We start from the raw sequence: 23394 nt of genomic DNA, 5'->3' as shown, positions 1-23394 counted from the left end.
CATAGGGAGCTGCCTTAGAAAGAGTCAAACTATTGGTTCATCTAGATCAGTGTAGTCTACTCTGACTGGTAGCAGCTCTACAGGGTTTCAGACCTACTTGGAAATGCTGGGGACTGAAGCTGGGACTTTGTGAATGCAAGAGAGATGCCCAACCACTTAGCTACTATCCTTTCCAAAGGATCTTCCTATGCTTTAAATACTAATCTACCTCACCTGTGTGCAAAGCAGAGATGGAGGAGAAATTGAGGGCAAAACATGAGGTGTTTAACCTGTCTCTCCTGCACACATACCCCATGCTTAGGGTTGCCAATTTTTTAATTGGTTCCTTGCCCCTTTAACATCAGTTTTAGCTATAGCATTTAGCAGATGCCATGAAAAACATCACCCAGCTTATTTCAGTGTATCAAACCTCTATTAAAAGGACAGGCCAGGCTGGTTTTGTGTCTTATCTTTCCTTGGTTAGTTGGCAACCCTGTCCCAACACTTACTTACCTGTTGTATTGGAGCTAGGGTGACCAGATGCAAAAGTTGATGAGGCTCTGGCACCTTTAATATTTGTGTAGAATACAGAATTTGCAGGTACAGCTAATGAAATTCTCTCTATGGCACAACCCCTCAAGGTATAGGAGCCCTTTCCTCTTTTGCATCTGGCCACCTTGAGGAGCCCAGCTAGGAGAAAATTTACCATGGAGGAGCTAGTTTGCAGGACAGACAGGCAGGATGAGGGCTGGTGCCAAAATACCCTTTAAATCCCACCCCACTTTGGACACAGTTGGGGCAGACCAGCATTTAAAGACCTGGGGTTGCTGCCATCGCATACATTTATAAAGTTTTACATTTTGTACTGTGTTTGCATTTTATATTGTTTTTTTATATTCCGTTTTGATTGTAAGCTACTTTGGGTGAGCATTTGTTCAGAAAATCAGCCTTAAATTATTTCCAGTAAAGTAAATGTTTTCCCTTTACATAAACACACTGGGAATATTTATGCGAGGACAGTATACAAATATTATTATTATACAATGCTTCCAGTTCCAGATCACTGCCAAAGAGAGAGAAAGTTTTAAAAAATAGCTTCACAGGCTGAAGGACAAGATGGCAGCTTCCCATTCCATGTACTAACTGGTAGGGCAGCATTCTCCCTCATACCAAAGGGAATTAGCATAGCTTGGGGAGGCGTCCAGGAATGGCTTTGTGGCACACAAACCTTCAGTGTCACTCCCTTCCTCCTGCCCACTCCATTGTTTGCCACCTGAGGAAGCTGCCACACTCTGCCTAATGATAGGTAATTACCGGTATTTATTTTAGGAAGGGTTTGGTGCTCCCACATTATATTATTTAGTAAGGTAATCTACATATCACTTCACACTTCAAAGAAGCCTCTAAGCCATTTTGAACACTGTAAAACTATCACCAACCAAACAGTAGAAGACAGGGGTGATGGCACCTACCTGACCTCCTGACAGGTGAGTCTCTGCTTCTTATTGGGGAGGGAGGGGAGATAGCACTTTGCACCATCCCTTCCTCCTCACGACTTCCAAGATATCAGGTAAGCACCTCTGCCTCCTCTAAAGTTCCCCACTCACCCCTCCTTTTAAAAAAAAATGTTTTTTCTTGAACTTTTTCCACACAGCTTTTCCAAATGTTAACATGGGCTTAATAAGCCAACCTTGGGTTGTCCTATTGCTATAGCAAAGGGATGCTCTCAGTTTAGCTCTCAGTGTTCGAATGAGGATGGGGAGTGTCCAAGATCCTTTTTGCCTGTGGTCTTAACTTGGCCAGGAAAAAACACCTGAGGGAGGTACCTTGTAAGCTGCATCTGTGGAATGAGGGGCTGTGCTGAGTGTCCAATGGGAAGCCCCCGTGGCTCTTAACTGAGCCCCTGGCCTATCCTTAATATAGAAAAAACAAGGTCTTGCTTTGACAGGCAAGAAGTACTTTCACATGCCAATAAATCAAAGCAACACGGTGCTGCTTTTCTCTGAGCCACTTTTGTGACAATTGAAAACAGTTGGCCCTTTGCTCAAGACAGGGAAATTGCATTATCTGCATGCAAGTGATCACAGGAGAGTTTTGGTTTGGTTTCTATGGTTGGGGGAGGGGTTGGAGCAATGCACACGGCCAAGCCCGCAATTGCCCTGGCATGATCAAAGAACAACTGTTTTCCCATGTCCTACAATTGACCAAAACAGCCCCACTGACAAGAGTAAAGGGACACGTGAAAGTAATCAGTGATCACAGCGCATTGGCAAGTACCTAAGGCAGTAAAGTACCCTGAAACTTGCAAAGTTAATGTGTTAACATATGTTAGCAGGAAGATTTTAGCCAGAGATACCTCTTTACAGATGATGTTGGTGATGATGCAAAGACTAACATCCCTTTTGAAAATGCGAGAAAATGAATGATTATAATTCAGTCTAATAAATATATATAGATACAGTATATAGGTGGACTTGAACCACAGCGCCACCTTTGGGTGTCCTTTATTTCTGCAATTGTGGCCTCAGCAGGACCAAAAGAGTAGCTCAATGCAATATAATATTTTGGGGGATATATGATAAAAAAAGTATGTGTCTGAAAAAATATAAGGAAAAGCAAAATTACTTTTCCATGTTTTTGACAGCACCACTAAAATATTGCGTTAAACAAGTGTGTTTCAGATGAGAGAATGCAGTTGATACTTTTTTCTATTTATGCATATTGCATCTTTTTATATAGATTCATGGGAGTGCCTTTAAGAGACTCTTCGTAGGCAGATGGTCAAGAGATGGAGCTTTCTCCATCACTCTGCATCTTTGTAAGACCATCTGTCCTTTGGGCAGGGGGCAGGTGGAGGTGATAGACACTTCAGTAGCGTTGCTACTGTTTATCCCCCCCCCCCTGTTATTACTGACCCTTTTCTTATGCTTTTAACTGGAAACCAGAAATGCAGAAAATATGCAGGCTATCCTTTCCCATCACTTTCTATCCATACCAAGGAACATAGGATGCATCCCTAAACTGAGCCAGATCCATTGCTCCACCTATCTCAGTGTCACTACACTGACCGACAACAGTTCTCCAGGGTTTCAGAAGGGGACATTCCCAGACCTACCTAAAGAGGCTGGTTTCTTCCAGGGACCCTCTGCATGTAAGGCAAATGCCCTACCACTGAGCTAGGGCCCTTCCCTACCAGCTTCAGCAGCAATGGTGCAAATAGTCAAATATGTTGCATCCTGCACCAAAATGTCAGCATGACCTGCTCTTCTCATAGTAGCTTCCTCTGCAGAGTTCACTAAGTGAAGCTTTCCTGGCATAAAAACATACCCTGCTGACTTGCAAAATAAAGGTGTGGAAGAATGAGGACTGTGTCAGGACCTGTAAATACCTGCCCTGTGTGATAAGCCAATGAAGCAGAGGGGACAGCTCCTCAGTAAAGAAGTTTCAAGCACTGGACTGATTCCTTTCATTCAGGATGACCATTGGTTCCTTCTGGACAGAAGGGTTTTCTTTTCCATCTGAACCTTGTTTGAACAATACATTTTTCCTGGGGACTGATGCATCCTTGGTTGCTTCTAATTTTGATTGATATTGAAAGTTGTCATCTAACCACAGTTCCCTAAATACAGAAAACTGGATTGTTTTAACTATAATTAGTTAACAAATTAGAATATCAAACCATGGTTTGATCCTGGTTTGTTTGAATCAACCAGAATTAGGGAGGGGGGAGACACAGTATCCTGCGTTTTGATGTCGGACGGAACTGTGGTTAGCTTAAAGGCAAAAGCACAAACTTCATCTTTAATCATATGTGAGGGAATTCAGGAACAGCACATGAGTCCAAGGCTTGCATACACCAAATCTCCTAATGACAAGCCATGGTTTTCCATTATGCTTGAACCAAGACAGTGAGTCTGTGTCTATTAGCCATGTGAGAAGCAAACACCAATACAGATACATCACTTTTCAAAACTTTTTCCCTGCCAAGGAAAGTGTTCTTATGTCTTTTTAAATGTGGAGCTGAATTATGAGTTAAGTGGGAGACGGGGTGATTTGGGGCACATAAATGTCATGTGGGTCAGAGATGTTGAACCCTCCTACCTGCTACTGCTCTCCCTATAGTTCCCTCTTCTCCCCCACCACTTTTCTTCCATCCAGTTTCACTCCTGATACTGGAGTAAATTACCTGAAGGAAAAGTGGGAGGTGATGGGGATTTCAATATCCCTTCACCCATATATCTGTAAATTGCAATTCCACCTACAGCTATATATGGGATTTGGGGGAAGCAATGATTAAAAGCAGGGCTGGCCCAAGACATTTTGCTATCCGAGGTAAAGGACAAGATGGCACCTCCCTCATTGCAACTGGACTGGCAGCTAAATCTTACTTCAACACTGGCATTAGCAGTGTCCTCAGCTATTCTTGGGGGCAGCAGGTTAATTTGGAGGCCAAAAGGCAGGCCACACAGCACACATAGCTGTGTCCACCAACACCTTGTTGCCACTTGTCCCTAAATATCTACCACCTGAAGTCTCCACCTCACTATGCCTAACAGTAGGGGCGGCACTCTTTCAAAGACAGGCGTACAATGGTACCTCGGGTTAAGAACTTAATTCATTCCGGAGGTCCGTTCTTAACATGAAGCTGTTCTTAACCTGAGGTACCACTTTAGCTAATGGGGCCTTCTGCCGCCACCGCACGATTTCTGTTCTCATCCTGAAGCAAAGTTCTTAACCTGAGGTAGTATTTCTGGGTTAGCGGAGTCTGTAACCTGAAGCGTCTGTAACCCAAGGTACCACTGTATGCTACTTTTTGCAAGTGGTTTGGCCACAGAAGAAAAGTGACAAACCTATTACTATTTTAGAAGTTCGGTGCTGCTTACAACCTACAATGTTGAATAGCTATCTTTAATTGCATTCTAATAGAAAGACCTCTCAGGTAAGCTTAGGTTATCTGTGTTATTAAAAATTGCTGTTGGCGTTGCACATCATTTATATGATTATTCAGAAATCTGTTATCTATAGATAGGAAAGTAGCTTTAGGATATATTTACATTTTTAAAACAACAACAATCTCCCTTCCAAAATATTTTGAGAGCTACAAACTTTTCTATGTCCAGACAGGGACACTGACTTAAGCATCTCTCCCCTGCCCCCTCCCCCTCATCTATAGGAAAATCTAGAAATGGAGCATTATCCAGTCCAAGTTAGGAGTCTTAAGTTCTTATTGGGAGAGATCTGGAGTATGCTCAGCTCTCTCACTAAAATCAATGAGACTTAACAGTGCTGAATGCTGGCTGGCTTATCCTGGCCAAATGGCTAATTTCTGATATACAGCATGACACTGTGCATATCTACTCAGAAGTAAGCCCTATTAAATTCATTGGGATTTACTCTTATGTCATCGTGCACAGAGTTGCAGACTCTGATTTCTTTCAACACTTAGTTCAATATAGTGCAGTTCAGGTTTAAACTGCAAGCATAATTACACAGGAGTAAGCCCAAGAGAGGGACGCGGGTGGCGCTGTGGGTTAAACCACAGAGCCTAGGAATTGCCGATCAGAAGGTCGGCGGTTCGAATCTCCGCAACGGGGTGAGCTCCCGTTGCTCGGTCCCAGCTCCTGCCAACCTAGCAGTTCGAAAGCACATCAAAGTGCAAATAGATAAATAGGTACCGCTCTGGCAGGAAGGTAAACGGTGTTTCTGTGCGCTGCTCTGGTTCGCCAGAAGCAGCTTAGTCATGCTGGCCACATGACCCGGAAGCTGTACGCCGGCTCACTTGGCCAATAAAGCAAGATGAGCGCCGCAAACCCAGAGTCGGCCATGACTGGACCTAATGGTCAGGGGTCCCTTCACCTTTACCTTTAAGCCCAAGAGACTCTATGCACTTTTGAGCAAATATGCATTGGATCCGGCTACCCCCCACCCCAAATAATAATTCAGGAGTGGAAGTCAGAGCCATCCAAATCAATGGGCAGGATGGGTAGGAATCTGTCTTCCCCATGTCTTCCCCATGTTTCCAGACTGCATCATAGAATCATTGAATCTTAAGAGTTGGAAGGGACCCCAAGGGTCATCTAGTCCAACCCCCTGCAATGCAGAAATTTCAGCTAAAGCATCCATGACAGACGGCCATCCAACCTCTGCTTAAAAACCTCCAAGGAAGGAGAGTTCACCACCTCTCTTATATCTTTGCTAACTACGGCTGCACCCCCCCCCATACATTTAAAGCACATTTGTCGAGGGTGCTGGAGTTCCTACAGTTCCCAGTGCTCTTTGGGGGGACGCCATGTGCTTTAAATGTATGGTGCATACACAGCCTTAAAAAAAATGCAGCAAAAGTTCCAGCAAATTTTCCAAAAATATTTTCATACTGAGTGAAGAAATATCCCCCTCTGCTTTCCTCGCCTCATTCATAAGGATGTGAAAGTGGGGAGTTGGAGGCAGAGAGAGAATTCAGGCGATTTGAGGGCGAGCCAAAATTGTGAGGTGGGGTACAAAATTCACCACTGCAAATTCACTGAAGTCCCTCTAGTTATTTGGCAGCTGCCACTCTTTTCGCTCAAAAGTTCCCAGAGTGTGAGGGCATCATGTCGCTCCTATGGGCGTGTTTGGAAAAGGACAGCTGGGCCCCATTTACACTATATGTTTAAACTCTATTATACCAATTTAAACCATCATGTCTTCCCCCCAAAGAATTCTGGGGACGGTAGTTTGTTAAGGATACTGAGCAGTGCTGTTTTTCTAGAAAAAGAGGTACAGGAACTCACCATAAACGCCTCCCTTATTCTCTTATAATGGCAATGGCGCTCATCTGTGAGGTGCCAGTACTGAGTTCTGGAGATTTTTGGCTGGAAAAAAGCACTGATGCTGAGAGTTATTAGGAGACCCCATTCCCCACATACAGCTACAGTTCTCATAATGACCGTAGTAAGCAATCCTCCTTCCCAGGGAACTCCCTTCCCAGGGAACTCTGGGAATTGTAGCTATGTGAGGGGAATATTGGGTAGATAGGGCTCAGCACTAAAACATTTTATTAAGGTTTGAGATTGACAATAATAACAATAATTTCAATAAAATCTAAGAGCGGGCTTTTGGACTTTGCCATGGCCCTGCCCCCAGCCCAGCCCACATTGAAATCTTTTATCTCATCTTCCTCCTGCTACGGACCCTTGACATGGGTGCTGCAAAACAAAATTTCACATAATATTTTCAGTGAGCAAGTTAAGCGGACAAATAAAACATGGACTTTAAAATGAATAAGTAAATTTGGCTAATTCAGTTGATCCAACTGTTTTTTGGTTTAGTGAACGCAAGTTACATGTCACAGTGGCATGAGTCATCCTTTTTGGCACCATAACTAAACTGTTTTGGATCAGTCACTACTGTTTCTTTAAGCCTGGCTTTACCTCAGAATATTCCAGCAGTAAAATCTAATATGTTAGTCATTTCATTGTAAAGAACAGGAAATACCATAATTGTTTTGAATATTTTCAGAATGCAAAGTGACATGGATTTCACTAGTTAATTTTAAGATAGTATTAGCTTTGGGGGGGGGGGAGACCCTCGTCTCTGGGTTTTATATTTTTACTCATTCTTTTGCTGCAGTCTGGAATGAGCTCTGAAAATATGCTTAGAGAGTAGCTAATAAAGAACAATATCCAGGAATAATTTGTTCCACAGGAAGAATAAAAAGTTAAGCAACTTTAGCTTTCTTTTCTAAATGTTTCTGCCAAGCAAATTTTAAAAATTCAGAGAGGATATTAGCATTGTACCCAAATGACTGCATACCCATCGACTGGTTCATTTTGATTTGACATGGTTTCATTTCCTTTCTGACCAGATAAATCAGGCTTCCTCAACTTCGGCCCTCCAGATGTTTTTGGCCTACAACTCCCATGATCCCTAGCTAGCAGGACCAGTGGTCAGGGATGCTGGGAATTGTAGTCTCAAAACATCTGGGGGGGGCGAGGTTGAGGAAGCCTGAGATAAATATTTAGGGCAGCATTAAAATACCGTCTTACAACTAGTGTCTCATAGTTAGTAAGTTATCACATATTTCCCTGTTATCAGCCCAGAAAGGGAATGAATTATTTACTACCACATTGCCAGTGACTATATATTGTGAAGTTTTAGCAATTTCAAAAGAGAATAAACAGTATTTACGATTGATGTTTCATTTTTTCCTGCTAGGAAGCAAGAAAGGCAGCAAGCTTAATGGTAAAGTGGTACCAGGATCATCCCCAAGGATCTTCAGGTAGGGCTGGGAATGAAACCCTGGACAATACTGTGTGGAGAATACGGAACTAACTAGATGAACCAACTGTCTGCCTTTGTTTAACACAGCTTCATTTGTTACTAAAGTGGGGCCATTGCTGTAGTTGAGCACCTGCCCTATTGGTCCTCGTGCCTCTCTACTTTTCCTGGGTGTCTCCCAGCTGCTTCCCACTTCCTTCCAGAACATTGCGTGGAGACCTCATTTGAGACAGGCGACTGTTCTCAGGTGTGTGGTTTACATGCCAAAAAACGCACTCCACTTTCAACCCTTTTCAGGGTCTTTTGAAGATGGCCATAGATGGTTCGGTCGCTGTCAGAAAGACACCTGAAATCCTCTTTTACATGTCCTCTGCAGACGAATTCATCCTGAATTCTGGGGAAGGATTGTAGCAACTGGTTTGCATGAAAAAGGTCCAAGGTTGAGGCCCTGGCTTTTCCAGGTAGGTCTGGGAAGGTCCCCTGCCTGAAACACTTGCAAAGCCACAGCCAGTTAGTACTGAGCTAGAGTGACCTAGGGCCTAAACTCCATATAAGTGTCATGGATTTGTTGGACGCAACAGAATGGTGGGAGGAATCAGCTGGGGAAACTCCAAGGGATGAAGGCTCAGAGTCCAGGGATTGGTGGTGGGACAACGGTGAGTGGACAGAGGGAGAAGAGGGAGAAGATTAGGAGGAGGAGGTGTCAGAAGCTGAAGAGGTTACAGGGCTTAGTGAGCGAAGGGAGTATATGGCAGAGAGAGTCCAGAATCAGAGGCAGAAGCTGATGTCGGCATGCAGAGGGTCACAAGGCCAGCTGGCTAGCCCCAACTGGGTCGTCTCCTTCCAGCCATCCTGCTGCGAAGACCCATCGCCCTCTGCTCTGATGTAAATCAGTGACCCAGGCTTCAAAGCCAGGGCACACTATGTCAGCAGAGCAAACTGCACACACAGAATAGGCGTGAGGCTTGTGGAAGCATACTACAACTACGGATTTATTAATCATAAATCAGGACAAAGAAACATGTCGTCCCTCTCTTTGTCTTCTCAGAGAGACAGGGAAAAGCAAAAGCGATACACACAACGGAGGTTCCCAGCATACTATGCTGGAATGTAAACAGACATGTGTCACGTAACAACCGCATGTCTGCTCCTTAAGGTGGAATTGAAATTCTCAACAGCTGAAGCAGGAAAGGAGGGAGGCCAAGAGACAAAGATGAGTCTGGCTGGTGAAGAGGTGCTGGAGTCTCTCCCTCCTGCTGTGACAAGCTCCCCTCCCCTCTGGTCTCCAAGAACCAGGAGAGGCATGAAAAGAGCAGGGGAGAAGTTAGCTGCACACCGGCACAGTTCCAGATTGCTTAGGGAAAACCCTGGAGAGGAGGGGATTTAGTCAGCTGTGGGGAGGCAGGGATCTTCAATCCCTGCTTCATGGAGGCAAAACCAGTTGGAGATGAGTTGCTGCCTCCTTAGACCTGACACTCCTGTGCAGATCCTGTTTGTGCTAATAGTTAAGTCCAACTTGCTCTGTGAGATTTACTGCTGGCTTTCTCCTGTCAATAAGGCAACTCCCTATGTCGCATATTGGCTTCCTGCTTGAGCTACACAAAGACTTACGGGTGGCACACACTGTTTCAACAACATTTTAATATGAATCAGCTCCACAAGATGTGTCACTTCTAAAACTATTTTTCATTTTTGCATGTTATGTTCCTTCCCCCCCCCCGGCCCCCTCCATTTCATTAGAGGAGTCTCTAATTGGAATCTGAAAATACGTCATAACCTAAGTGACCCTCCTTAAATCAAGCAGAAAGATGGTTGCGTAATCTGAGGTGTTGAGGCATGCTGATTTTTTTCTTAATCAATGCTCTGCAAACTAGACTTTTAAAGTTGAGAACTTATCTAAAAATTAAAAAAGAAAAATCCAGAGTTCTCTAACACCATCTGATCTCTTTGAAGCAGCTAGAATGCCGGAATAAATTATCTCAAAGAATTCCAGTATTTATACTGAGATCAGTCTGGGGAAATGGATCCAAAAAATTATGAGAGGGACAAATCCAGGGCAGATGATGGTGCTTTCAAATCAGGGGGGGAACTATTCTAAAGGAAACCAGAGTTTTCATGGCATCTAAAAGTGAAAGGGAAGCAGTATTGTGAAACTAGCAAAAAGCATAAGAAGTTTCTTCTGTAGAAATAGACCTTTATACCAGCTCTACAATTTTATGATTCCAGAGCTGTGTTCTCGCCCCAGCTCTCTTTGACATATTATTCTATATTCTTCTCTCTGTTGCTTCCATATGCCTTCAACTCAACTGACAATGGGGTGTTCAAGGAGTGACAGGAGTCCATTCAACCTGCCATGTCTCCATGCCAAGACAAAAGTGTGGTGGGTTATTATCTGAGAGTGACTGCAGACAGTCAGGTTGTGTATCTACAGCAGTGACTGGAGGAGGAATGACCACTGGGAGGAAAACACCATGGTGCATCTTCAGCAGCACAACCAGATGCCTTCATCTGTTCCAGCTGCAAGAAAACAAGTCTCTCCCATATCAGTCTCTACAGCCACAGCAGGCGCTGTAAGTCTCCAATGGTTTGACTTCACCTCCAAAGGCACAAACTCTTCCACTGTGTCCCAAGATGCCAACCAACCAGTGATCCTAGATGCCCTGGCCAGCATGCAAATCATAGACTGAAAGTACATTTCCCCTCAAAGAATCCTGGGGGACTTTAGTTTGCATCACACAAAGTTACAATTATCAGCACCCCTAAACTACCGTTCCCAGGATTATGTGCTTTTATGGGAATGTGTGCAGTCTTGCCCCATATCCAAATATTGTTTGGTTCAAAATGAAAGCAGACCCAAGTTGCCTCAGAATCAAGAAGCAGGATGATAACCCCATTGAAAGGAAGTTCCAGCTTGAATCTCTCTCCTTAACCACCAAGAAACTCCTACTTGAATCTCCCATGTCTGTTCTCTGGTTTTGAAAACATTTGGTTACAGTCGTCAGGAAGAGCCATGTAGCCAAAGAGAGAAAGGACAGACAAACCAGCTAATCACAGACAACTAGGCAAATGAGGTTTTCCAATCCCATGCAAATGTAGGGAGAATGACTTCATATTTTCTCCATGGCCATGAACCCACATTCTACCCACGACCCTTGTGTAAGATACGCTTCCTACACAGGAAACTGAACTTACTCATATAACATCTGGAGGTTTGCTAATAGTGGAAGGGGGAAGGGTTGAGGCTTAAGAAAAGATGGAGCTGGTCTAATTAAGCTGGCCAAATTTAAGCAATCCAGCCAATTTCCATTAAAGGCATCTTAAATTATGTCATCACCAATTTAGAGCTTCTAAAATTAAGATAAGTTAATGCATGTGACAATAGGTCACCAGTGATTCAATAACTCTTCTGCTGCCTGCCTGGGACTGTGAAAAGAGTCAAATTGTTGCGCAAGCCTATCCAATAGGCCAATCCAATGGAAGTTGTACCATGCAGTGCCCCAGGAAGGGAATAATGCTTGAATGAGACCTAACTGCAGCAGACTGCACACACTTGCCACTTTGCGATTGCAAAGTCTTGTGACAATCTGGCAATTAAAAGCTACTCTTAATGGAAAAGAACGCCGTCGGATAATGGCTTCCTGCCGTTAAATAGATATCGTGGCAAAGTTGCAGTATTAATAGAAAGTCAACACGAAGACAAAGCCAGGAGATTTATTTTCAGAGTCAGTATCCTGGATCCTGAGATTCTCTTGCAATTGCTTTGCATATTTCTATTTTACTACATGACTGATGAAAATGGAATTATTTTTGCCTTGATGTATGTTGGTGCAGCAAAGTGACAGTTGCTCATCTTACCGTTACTGAATAGCTGCACTCTGCTTGGCTGAAGGAAAGAGATTTATGTTGTGGTTCATCCAATCAGAAAGCAGCTAATCCATTTAAGCATGGCCTGTATATTTTATTCACCATAATAGTATTTCTGTTAAGAAACGAAGGCCTGATGTTTCCGGTTTCTAGGGAGCCTCCGATTAGAAGTTTATAAACTCGTAAGTAAAAGAGGAGAAACTTTATATCCACCATACTTGCAACATTTCAGTTGGACATCTCCAGAAACAATTTAACATTGTGTTTTCTACTGATAAAACCCAAAGAATGTTTGCTTATTGGGGGGCAGGGTTCGTTGAAAAAGATTGGGTTGCATCCAGAGTGCAGGGACAATTGTGCAAAGGAAATTTCCTCATCCCTTCCTCTCCAGTGCAGAGTGCTGAACCCAAAAAACTTCCTGGGAGTCAGGGGGACTTCTCCTGGGCAGTGGGAGTGCTGGCGGCAGTGGGGAGAGGAGAAGCAGGGCAAATTGGGTAGAGGCAGGTTAAGAAGCCAAGAAAAGATTTCTGAAGATCAACCCAGCACTAGAGACTCAAGAGGAAAGCTGGCTGGTGAGGAATCAAAGGACCAGGCTTCCAAAGGGTTAGGTCCAAAGTGCATACCTAAGACACTCTGAAGAGTACTCTTTTAATAGCATGTACGAAATCCCATTTTCAGTGGCTAGGCCACAATTACGGAACTTAGCAATGCATCAAAATGGACTGGTGCTGTCATGTGGAGGTAGCTTAGGATAGTGTCAGGCTGCTGCAAAGTATAGCACCCGATCATCATGCGATCTGTCATCTGGCTTAGAAAGTTTCCACAAAAGGCCATCTGCTACCAGGAACAGATTTATCTCTTTTAGCTGGGGGATGAGTATATATTAATCTCCCATTTATGTTCCTAGGCCAAGTCCCACCATAACGGAGGCAGGTTGCAGGACTCAAACCTGGGTTCGTGTGACGCCCTGGTTCAGAGCCAAGCAGCCTAGAAATCAGTGGATTGTTACATGATAAAAATGCATGCTGGATCTGCTATGAGACCGTTGCAGAGAAAGAGTCCCCGGTTGAAGGATTCTCTGCTTTCTCTTATCACTCCTCCCAATAGTGAACACATCTTGTGAGTACCAGTAGGGAAGCAGCCCAAACAGGCGACTGAGACGCAAGAGGCAAATAACAGCATGATCAAGGGAGCCCCAAGTTTTGCAGAAGTAGAGGGGATTTTGGGGAGGGGGAAATCTTAGGGGGCATCTTAGGGAATCTTACACTCAGTAAGAACTGAGTGTGCTCCGCGGGCATAGAATGTTTCATGTGAGGAAATGGAAATCTAAGGGGAAGAGGGGATGGAATGGAGTATTCTAGGAAATGGCATTAAAGGGCATCATCATCATCAATTAAATTTCTATACCGTTCTTCCTCCAGGCATCGCAGGGCAACTTAAAATATAAAGGCACAAAAATGCATAGAATAGTAACAAACAAAAACAACTCTCTCTCCCCTCCCTCAAGTTTAAAAGGCCCTAGATCATGACCTTAGTTTATTCCACATTTGTCAGATGGACCTTAATTAATGAGAGTAAAAGTAGCTTGCTGTACCGTTGTTAAGAAGTTGCATGTGATTGCTTTAAAAAGGCTTGTGCCATGTGCCTCAGCTAATCATAAAGCAGCTTACTTTAGAAATGTGTTCTTTTAAAATAAAAAATAAGAAAGAGTTCTGAGCTTTTGAAAGCAAACTAGCTTTGGATTGGTTCGAGTTCTGCTTTAACTTTAATCAGTAATTAAGGGTCAGCCATCCAGTAAACTCATTAGTTTACACCAATTACATTGGGTATAGTAACTAATGATTCCGAGGATCATGCCACTTATTTCCAAGCTTTCAAAGTATAATTATGGTGTAAATCAGATAGAGCGTAAATCTTTTCCATACGTTTTGGTTGGTAATTGAGGGATAAAATGGTTTCCAAATGTATTCTCCCCCCCCCCCAACTTTTCGTTTTTTGTTCTGCAATAGATTTCTCCTGGGACTCTTTAAAGGATACGGAAAAGGTGATGTCAACAGCACTATATGCTGGGCAAATGGAGACAGGACTAATTAATAGAGATACAAAAGAAAATATTTCCCCTTTCAAATTTTTGGTTCAGACATTAAACACAAGCGCTGCACCACAGTCCTGAGATGAAGGAAAGCAGGTCAGCGAACACCTAAGTTTCATCCCTCCCTCCCACCAAAAAATAGATAGGTAGGTGAATTTTAAAATCTGTTATGTGTAATGCATAACTGCTAATGCCACCGCTCCTGCTTTTAAAATGATTTAGTCTCTGGAGCATTTCCCTTTGAAGTTTAATATGTAGTTTCATGTCTGCACAACATTTTCAATGCATTAAACAAATTAGTCTCTGGTTACAAAAGTTTTTCGACGTTTTCAAGTTGCCACTTAACTAAATCCATTATGTGTCAACGAAGCTGATCATTTAAAAGAGCGAACTTTTTGGAATGATTAATAAATAAAACAGCTTCTCTCAACCTAAGTGTTTACTTGAAAGCAATCCACTTTAGAAAGACATTAATATCCCTCGAATTATTATTAGAATAATTGCTTTTACTCGTCTTAGAACAACACACTTTCCCCTCCTCATTTCCCTTCAGCTCAGACAGCTTTTCACTCAGATGGAAACTTCCTATTATTTGTCCCCAGCCCACCCCCGCCCAGCAAAATGAAGAATAGGAATTATACACTTTTCACTAAGGAATAATTAATATGTCTCAAGTATTAGAAGAGAGAATTGCAGTGTGACTTTGAATGGTAGCCTCTGAGGAGTAGCATTGTTTGTTCTCTCCGGTCTTTAATGAGCTTTAGTAAATGGCCAGGAAAAATTACCTTCTTTCTGTAATATGAGAGAAGTGAAGAATGAAGGGAAGCTATAGAATCCCTAAGAGAAAAGCAGGCAGAGCTTGGCAAACATACACGCCCGATTTTACGGCTGTGCTTCTCTCTCTGTACCGTGGGTTTTTCTTTTTGGGCTGTGGTCCCCAGATAAATTTCCCACTCCTACTGCAATTAAAACATAAAGAATTTTTTTTTTTTAACGTTCGTACATCACCAAATGAAACAGAATCTCACCCACCCCACCACCCCATGGCTTTCCTCAATATGCTGACAGGATCTGGATTGTGTTGGGGGACAATTACATTTGGCTGAGTGCTTGGGAGTCTTTTTTCCTTGTAAAAGTCTGTAAAAGTTTCTGTTTCTTTCCTTATTTTCATATTCGGAACCTGTAAGCTGCCATGTTTTTGGAATCAAATAGGCCGGTCTCCTTAGCCTCGCAGTTGCCCCCCCTGTGAAGTGATTCGGACGTTTCACAAGTGGAACCTGAAATAAAATGTCCCATGCAGAGCAGGGAAGTCAGAGAATTTCAACAGAAACAGAAGTGGAAATGGCTTATTTATCCCATGTCCAGCATAAATCCAGAAATAATAATAATAATAATAATAATAATAATAATAATAATAATAATAATAATAATGTTGTTAAAGCTTATTTGTTGCTTTTTCTGTCACGGAAACTCAAATGTAATAACTATGTAATTTGCATAATTCATTAAGTAAATTGCATGTTATGTAATTTGCCACAGTGGACAGGCACTAATAAAATTCAAATCCTTAAGCAGTTTACACTAAAAAAATACAATGAAAATGCGAACAATATTTGATAAAAATGTCTTTAACAAGTTCATTAAGGTAAAGCAGCCATAGGAGGCAACTCCTAGGGCCTGGGGGTGGGTCTTTGTCCCTCAATAAAATATTTGAAGGGGCCGCCCCCCTTAAAAGTTGATGGGCATTGCCATTCAAATGGGGTGTGTGCACTGCCTCAGGGGATCAACTATGCGGGGCGGTGCTTACCTCCCCCGACCCAATATTTTGTTCAAGTTGGCACCCCTGGAATCAGCCACTCAGGTTGCTTCTCTGTGCATCTTGAAGCATCATGAAACACATGATCAGAAGAACATGCAAAGATATATCGGAAAAGGCAATCTCTTTATGAGGTCCAAGTCCCTGATCTCATAAGAGTTCCCTTATACTGAGCCAGACCACTGGTCCCCTCTTGCTCAGTATTGTCACTGATGGGCAGTTGATCTCCAAGGTTCTCTCCCAGGTTTATCTGGAGATGCCAGGATTTGAACCGGGAACCTTCCGCATGCAAGGCAGATGTCGGGCCACTGAGTACAGCCCTTTGCTAACACAGCAGCCAAGTCAATCGCACGGCTCCATCTCTTTGGTGGGAATGTGGGTGGGACTTCTCCAAAGCAGCCAATCGGCACGATAGCCAGTAGTATTACAGCTCCACACATGCAAATGACCACACTCCTTGGCGCATGCTTTTCCTCTTCCCAGTGCATGGCATCCATATGGGTAAATGATCTTCAGGGCAAATACATCCAGCAGGAACTATGATTAGGACAAAGAAACACAAAGTTCCTGTACCTCTTAGGATAGGAGGGAGTTTTGGCCAAAGGGGAAGTGAGCAAAGCTGAACCTTTCAGTGATACAGGTGTGGTGCCCTTTGCATTCAGCCGCTCAACCTATAACACCAGGGGGGGTTTGAGCAGGAACTGGGAGGAACCAAATTCCCTTACCCTTTTAAAATTAATTATTATTATTTTTCCCTCTGGGGAGCTGGAACAGCTATACAGTGGTACCTCAGGTTAAGTACTTAATTCGTTCCAGAGGTCCGTTCTTCACCTGAAACTGTTCTTAACCTGAAGCACCACTTTAGCTAATGGGGCCTCCTGCAGCTGCTGCGCCGCTGGAGCCCGATTTCTGTTCTTATCCTGAAGCAAAGTTCTTAACCTGAAGCACTATTTCTGGCTTAGTGGAGTGCGTAACCTGAAGCATATGTAACCTGAAGCGTATTTAACCCGAGGTACCACTGTATACCCAATGCCGGAGCCAAAACTCCACCTATATTTGTAATCAATAAAGTTGTGGCCATTTCTAACCCAGAACATTGCATGCTTGAGTTTATTAATCTCATTTTACATTGAGCCACTGCCTGGGGAGGAGGTGGTAATGCTGCGACTGGGCCTGCAATAAAAGAAACAAATTTTGTGGTGAGTTCCCCCACCTTTCTTCACTTATTGAAATATGGCAACCCCATACAGTGGTACCTCAGGTTACAGACACTTCAGATGACAGATGCTTCTGGTTACAGACTCTGCTAACCCAGAATTAATACCTCAGGTTGAGAATTTTGCTTCAGGATGAGAATAGAAATCGTGAGGCGGTAGCGGAAGACCCCATTAGCTAAAGTGGTACCTCAGGTTAAAAACAGTCTCAGGTTAAGAACGGACCTCCAGAACCAATTAAGTTCTTAACCCGAGGTACCACTGTATAACACTCATGCAAAAGCACCGAATACCGCTCTAGCTCACCGCTTAAAAATAATTAGTCATACCATACTTCAAAAGCTAACGCCATAAAAGAAAGACTTGCTAACTATCTAGAGATGGAGTCCAGTGGCTCTGGAGCAGGACTTTCCAAGGTCTTGGCATCGCCACCAAGAAAGCTCTATCTCTTGTAGCTTCCTACCTCATTTAATGGCTGCACAGAACAGAGAGCAGGGCCTACAAGGCCATTCACAGAGGCCGGGCTGGTTCATATGGAAAGATGCCGTCTCCGAGATAAAGGAAAGGTGTGTGGGCTGTGCTCAACAAATGAGTTGCAAATGTACCATTCTGGGTGCCAGAAACTAATTAGTCAGAAAGATCCTCAGATGCAACACAGCTTCGCTTTCCAGAACTGCAAAATAACAAGCATGTTTCAGACCAGAAGACACACACAGGAACTCTTTCTTCCTCCTGTGACTTTCCAAGTTATATCTCCCCGGTTGCCTGTGAACATCCACAGTGTTATTATTTGAGATTGTTATACTATCAGCTTTAAAATTTTATAAGCCATACAATAGCACAGGTGTCAGCCTGAAAACTTAAAGAGGGTTAATAAAGAAATCCTAGATAAAGTGTGAGGCAACATGGGGCAGGAGGGTGGACATTGTTGAAGCTTTTTTAAAATAGAAATAGACACAGACAGATAAAAACCGGAAGCCTACCTCAAAGCTGCTGAAAGGATTATGTTACAGTTCCTACGAATCTTCCCAGATCTTTGCGTTTGTGCTCTGAACTAGACACCCTGACTTGTGAATTTGTTAATTGAAAATTATACCACTTTATATTTAAAAAAATTCTCTAAATGGGTTGCTTAATAATAATAATAATAATAATAATAATAATAATAATAATAATAACAACAACAACAACAAAAGATTAACATCAGTCATTAAAAAAATTCCCTAAACAGTTCTGCCTTCAGATGTCATCTAAACGTCAGATAGTTGTAGCTTAAAATGATACACGTGCAACATTCAATGACATTTCCTAAAAAACTGATACAAAGAAAACACGAATAAAGCAAAGCAACAAGCAAAATGAAAAAGTAAAAGTCGGAGTCCAGGAAATCTTGAGTGAGCCTATACAGACTTTCTCAAACTTGGGTCGCCAAATGTTGTTGGACTACAGCTCCCATCATCCCTAGCTATGAACACCAGCGGTCACTTTTAGTCTTTATGTGTTTCAATGCACATTTTTCAGGTGCTGTAGGCTTGGCTGCTTAAATAGGCTAGTTTTCGCCTTTTAGTTTATGTAATCCAGGGTGCTTTAAGGCAGACAGGGTTCTCAATGGCAAATCCCCCTTTTTTCTCCTTAAAACAATGATCGCACAAACAATCTTGTAAAAGGTAAAAAACACACACTCCAAAACCATTTACTTGCTCAAAGTTGCAAAATAACAGTTACAGCAGCTTTGTTCAGACAGGCTTAAAATGGTAATTCAATTACAAAGACATGCTTAAGATAAGATCCTGAGCTGTAACTCAGACTTAGTTGTTCTCACATTTCTGGCTTGGTGATGAGACGAAGATGTAAGAGGTAAGAGAGGCAAAAGAGGGTGCGCCCATGCAGGTAAGGGGAATATATATGTCTATGTAGGAGTGGCTCTCAGAGTCCTCTCTAGCAAACTTACAGGAAAACTCTGTGAGCTACAGCTCCTATCATGTGCCTATTTAGCAAACATGCATTGCAAATATCCCACACCGCCAACTCAAAATGTCTGTCTTCCCAAGATACTGGTCCTTATCCACCCCACCGCTGTGCCCGGACAATAGTCCAGATCATGCCTCTCCCAACTCTGGTGTTACAGAGAAGTAGAACTGCATGTCATCAGCATATGGCTGACACTTTCTTCCTTTGGCTATCTATATGATTGCAATGACAAACCTAGACAGCATCTTAAAAAGCAAAGACATCACCTTGCCAACAAAGGTCCGTATAGTTAAAGCTATGGTTTTCCCAGTAGTGATGTATGGAAGTGAGAGCTGGACCATAAAGAAAGCTGATCACTGAAGAATTTATGCTTTTGAATTATGGTGCTGGAGGAGACTCGTGAGAGTCCCATGGACTGCATGAAGATCAAACCTATCCATTCTGAAGGAAATCAGCCCTGAGTGCTCACTGGAAGGACAGATCCTGAAGCTGAGACTCCAATACTTTGGCCACATGAGAAGAGAAGACCCTGATGTTGGGAAAGATGGAGGGCACAAGGAGAAGGGGACGACAGAGGACGAAATGGTTGGACAGTGTTCTCGAAGCTACCAACATGAGTTTGACCAAACTGTGGGAGGCAGTGGAAGACAGGAGTGCCTGGCGTGCTCTGGTCCATGGGGTCACGAAGAGTCGGACACGACTAATCAACAACATCTATATGATTCAGAGAAATCAGGAATCACAATTCAGAAACAGCAATGGGAAAGGTTTGGGGATCTTTGGGGTTTTTTTATTTTAAAAAATGGAACTGCAAATGGCAGATCGCTGTGATCTGCGGATGACACAAGAAAGGAGTTTCCAGAAATGTCAATAGACTAAGACTTCATGACTGATGGAGAAAGCCAAGGCAGTATGCTGAAGTATGTTGCCTGTCCACCTTGAACATAGAGGATTATGATTTACGTGGCACTTAACCCCCACTATGCAGAGCAGAGAATTAATTTGCTAAGAGGAGGCCATCAATGGGCTGTGCCCCCACACAGCTCTTTTATGTCTCTCTTTTATCAAACACTCTGCAACTTCTTTTAAAAGTTTAATGCATAGTGTGGCTTGATTTTAATCTCCTGAAATGAAGATGTGTTCCCACTAAGAGCCTCCTGAAACATCCCTGCGTAGCACAGAAATCAAGGTTTTTAGAGTCATGCCATGCATTTCCCCCAACCCTAATCTTGCCCTTATAAGACACCCTCGTGCTTGAGCAGGCAGCCTTCCTCTCTCCTCCTGCCTTCTGTTTCTCCCCATTTTTCCATTCAGCTTGCATCCTTGCATTCCAGGGATCAAGCCATAGGCTAAATTGAGAGACTCACACAGTCTGCCAGATCACAACTTCCTTTTCGACAGGAAAATTAACTGTGAACCCCAACATTTGGGATCCCTCTCCAAACTGGTGCCAAAGTCTTGCAGGTGTGTGTTTTTAATTTTTGTTTGTTTTGCAGTGTTTTGCACCAATTCCGAGGTGGAAATCAGAGTTGCCCCATAGAATTTTAGCACTGCTGTGATGGTGCAGCATTGCGCATTACTCCCAAAAAAAGGGAGAAGCAAAGACTCCCAGCTCCTCTCTTTGGTATCCCATGTTATCATGGAACCACAAGATGAGTTACTTCAATATCTCCTTATCTCTCTGCCTTCAATCCTGGAACCTAGTAGATCCTTCTTGGGTCATCTTGGGTATTATTATTATTTTTTTTAAAAAAAAACTTTTTTAAACTTACAGTGGTACCTCGGGTTAAGTACTTAATTCGTTCTGGAGGTCTGTACTTAACCTGAAACTGTTCTTAACCTGAAGCACCACTTTAGCTAATGGGGCCTCCTCCTGCTGCTGCTGCTGCTGCGCCGCCACTGTGCAATTTCTGTTCTCATCCTGAAGCAAAGTTCTTAACCCGAGTTACTATTTCTGGGTTAGTGGAGTCTGTAACCTGAAGCGTCTGTAACCTGAAGTGTACCTGTAACCCGAGGTACCACTGTACAGCAATATAAACTTCTGCATACCAAGAGAATCCCCAACAAATAAAAAAACCATCCCTTTAATTTAGGGTGGCCCCATTTGACTTCCTTTACTCCCACCCCAGGTAAAGTTTTATTAACACTTTTCACATTTCAATAAAAGACAAACTAATTACAGAAAAGAGAATAGAAGAACAGAGAAAAGATAGAATCCTGCCCCACAGATATATTTTTAACTTTTGTCCCATACAGAAAAGCAGCTCACACTCTCTCTTTTCCCAGCCTCTCACCCTGAGAGATTTCCCCTTCCTGTCTCTCACGCAGGGTCCTTCATCTATAGCCCCACTTGACTTCCAAGCGGGTAGGCATTTGACCACCTGTCTTTACTAATGGAATTGCCTTCTTTCAGGTGAGACTGTTTGCCCATCTAGTCCAGAACAGTGACTAGCAGTGGCAGAGCAGGGTCCTACATCCTAGGGTCCTTCACATCACCTGCTGCCTGTTCCTTTTAATGCTAAGGACTGGACCTTCTGCCTTCAAACCATGTCCTTTACCACTGAGCCTTGATCTCGCCCTCATTCAACTATGATCGCTTGAGTCCTGCCGAGGGAAGGGACCAGTAGTACCCCAAGGAAACACTGCGTCATTCAATCCTCTCCATTCAAGCAAGTCGGCAAAGTATCACCTTTGAAATGCCAAAGCGGCCATGCCAGAGATAAGAAGATACAGAGAGATCACTCAGCAGACATACCGAGCCATTCCCCTGGAGGCCGCAGGTTAATATCCAGCCAGGTAAATTGTAATTAAACACAGCCATTTTATAGTAACGTATGGGAAACACACTGTTCGTCTCTGTTCACTTCCAAATTGGCAGATATCTGCTTCATTACTCTGTGGCTGCCAGCACAGCTTACAAAGCATCAGCCTGGCTTGGACAATGACCTTTGTCTGTCAACCTTAGAAAGGGTCTCTCCAAATTAGGGATGATTAACACTCTGGGGAAGTTTGTTCTGTAAAGGCGCTGTAGAATCTCTCCAGGCTTGGGAGCCACAGTTTCCATCTGGCAAGTTAGCCACACATTAAAACACTATTGTTGTTTTTTTCTTCCTTTGGAAAAAAGAATACAAAAGTTCTGGGGATGGAGAGGGGGAACGACCATCAGGAATGGCCTGTTTCTGTTCTGTTTGTTTTTCAGACGGGCTACTTACCTAATTACTGAACCTTAAAAAGAACACTGAACAGCAATGCACATTGGGCCTATCAGGCACATACTGCGGGCATGCCATAAAAGTTGAAAGAGTGGAAGGAGGCGCATGGCAGAAAATCAAAAGTGAAAAAGTTAGCATTTGCTAGAAGCTGGGTATTTATAACTTAACAACTGTGGGTTTGGAAGAAGACTGGGGCGTAGGGACCGAATGTAATGGTTCCTACCCCAACGCAGAGTTAAAGGTGCTTAAGGCTTTTGAAATCAACATCTCTGCTGTGTCAAAAAACATGTTTTCTTGATGTAAACATGACTAACATAGGACCGTCTGTAGCCAGAATACAATATTTTTAACCCACTTCCCCCTTTACTTCCTGAACCTTAAAAAAACACAACAACCTTGTGTAATTGCAAACAATGCATTGTACTTCACCAACACAGTGGGACAGAGGTAGCCAGCATGGGGAGTTGAGGGCCTACCATAGTTCCCACCGTCCCTGACTATTGTCATGGACTGGTTGGAAACAAAGGAATGGTGGGAGGAACCAGCAAGGGAAGAAGGCTCAGAGCCCAGGGAGTGGTGGTGGGATGACTATGAGTGGTCAGAAGGAGAAGACTGGCAGGAGGTGTCGTCACAAGCTGGAGAGGCAAGAGAGTTTAGTGAGCCGGGAGAGTCTGTGGCAGAGAGAATTCCAGAAGCTGAAGCGAGAGGGGGGGGGGAGACCAAGAGGCAGAGATGGGTCAGGCTTGTGAAGAGGCATGGGTGTTGCTCTCTTCTACTGCATCCAGCTCCCCTCTCCCAGAATCAGGAGGGGCATGAAACAGGAGGAGCAAAGGCAGGCGCAGTCTCTGATTGCTTGGGGGGAAACATGGAGAAGAGGAGACATAGGAGGTTGCAGGGAGAGCAGTCTTGGCAGCTGCTTCACGGGCGCAAGACCTGATGGAGATGAGTTGCTCTGCTCGTTGGGCTCTGTAGATCCTGTTTTGCTAATAA

General features: G+C 43.4%; 1 long non-coding RNA gene across 1 annotated transcript; it reads left to right on the top strand.

The window, feature by feature from the left end:
- On the top strand, positions 1 to 13830 carry LOC310710374. The gene is made up of 3 exons (XR_014528002.1): positions 1 to 1466; positions 8173 to 8236; positions 10562 to 13830. It is a non-coding gene; the product is annotated as an uncharacterized lncRNA (long non-coding RNA).
- The last annotated feature ends 9564 nt before the right edge of the window (positions 13831 to 23394 follow it).

The sequence above is a fragment of the Podarcis liolepis genome (genome assembly GCF_965112155.1).
Source record: "Podarcis liolepis genome assembly, chromosome: 6".
Lineage (NCBI taxonomy): Eukaryota > Metazoa > Chordata > Lepidosauria > Squamata > Lacertidae > Podarcis > Podarcis liolepis.
This window is presented reverse-complemented; position numbering and strand designations above follow the sequence as displayed.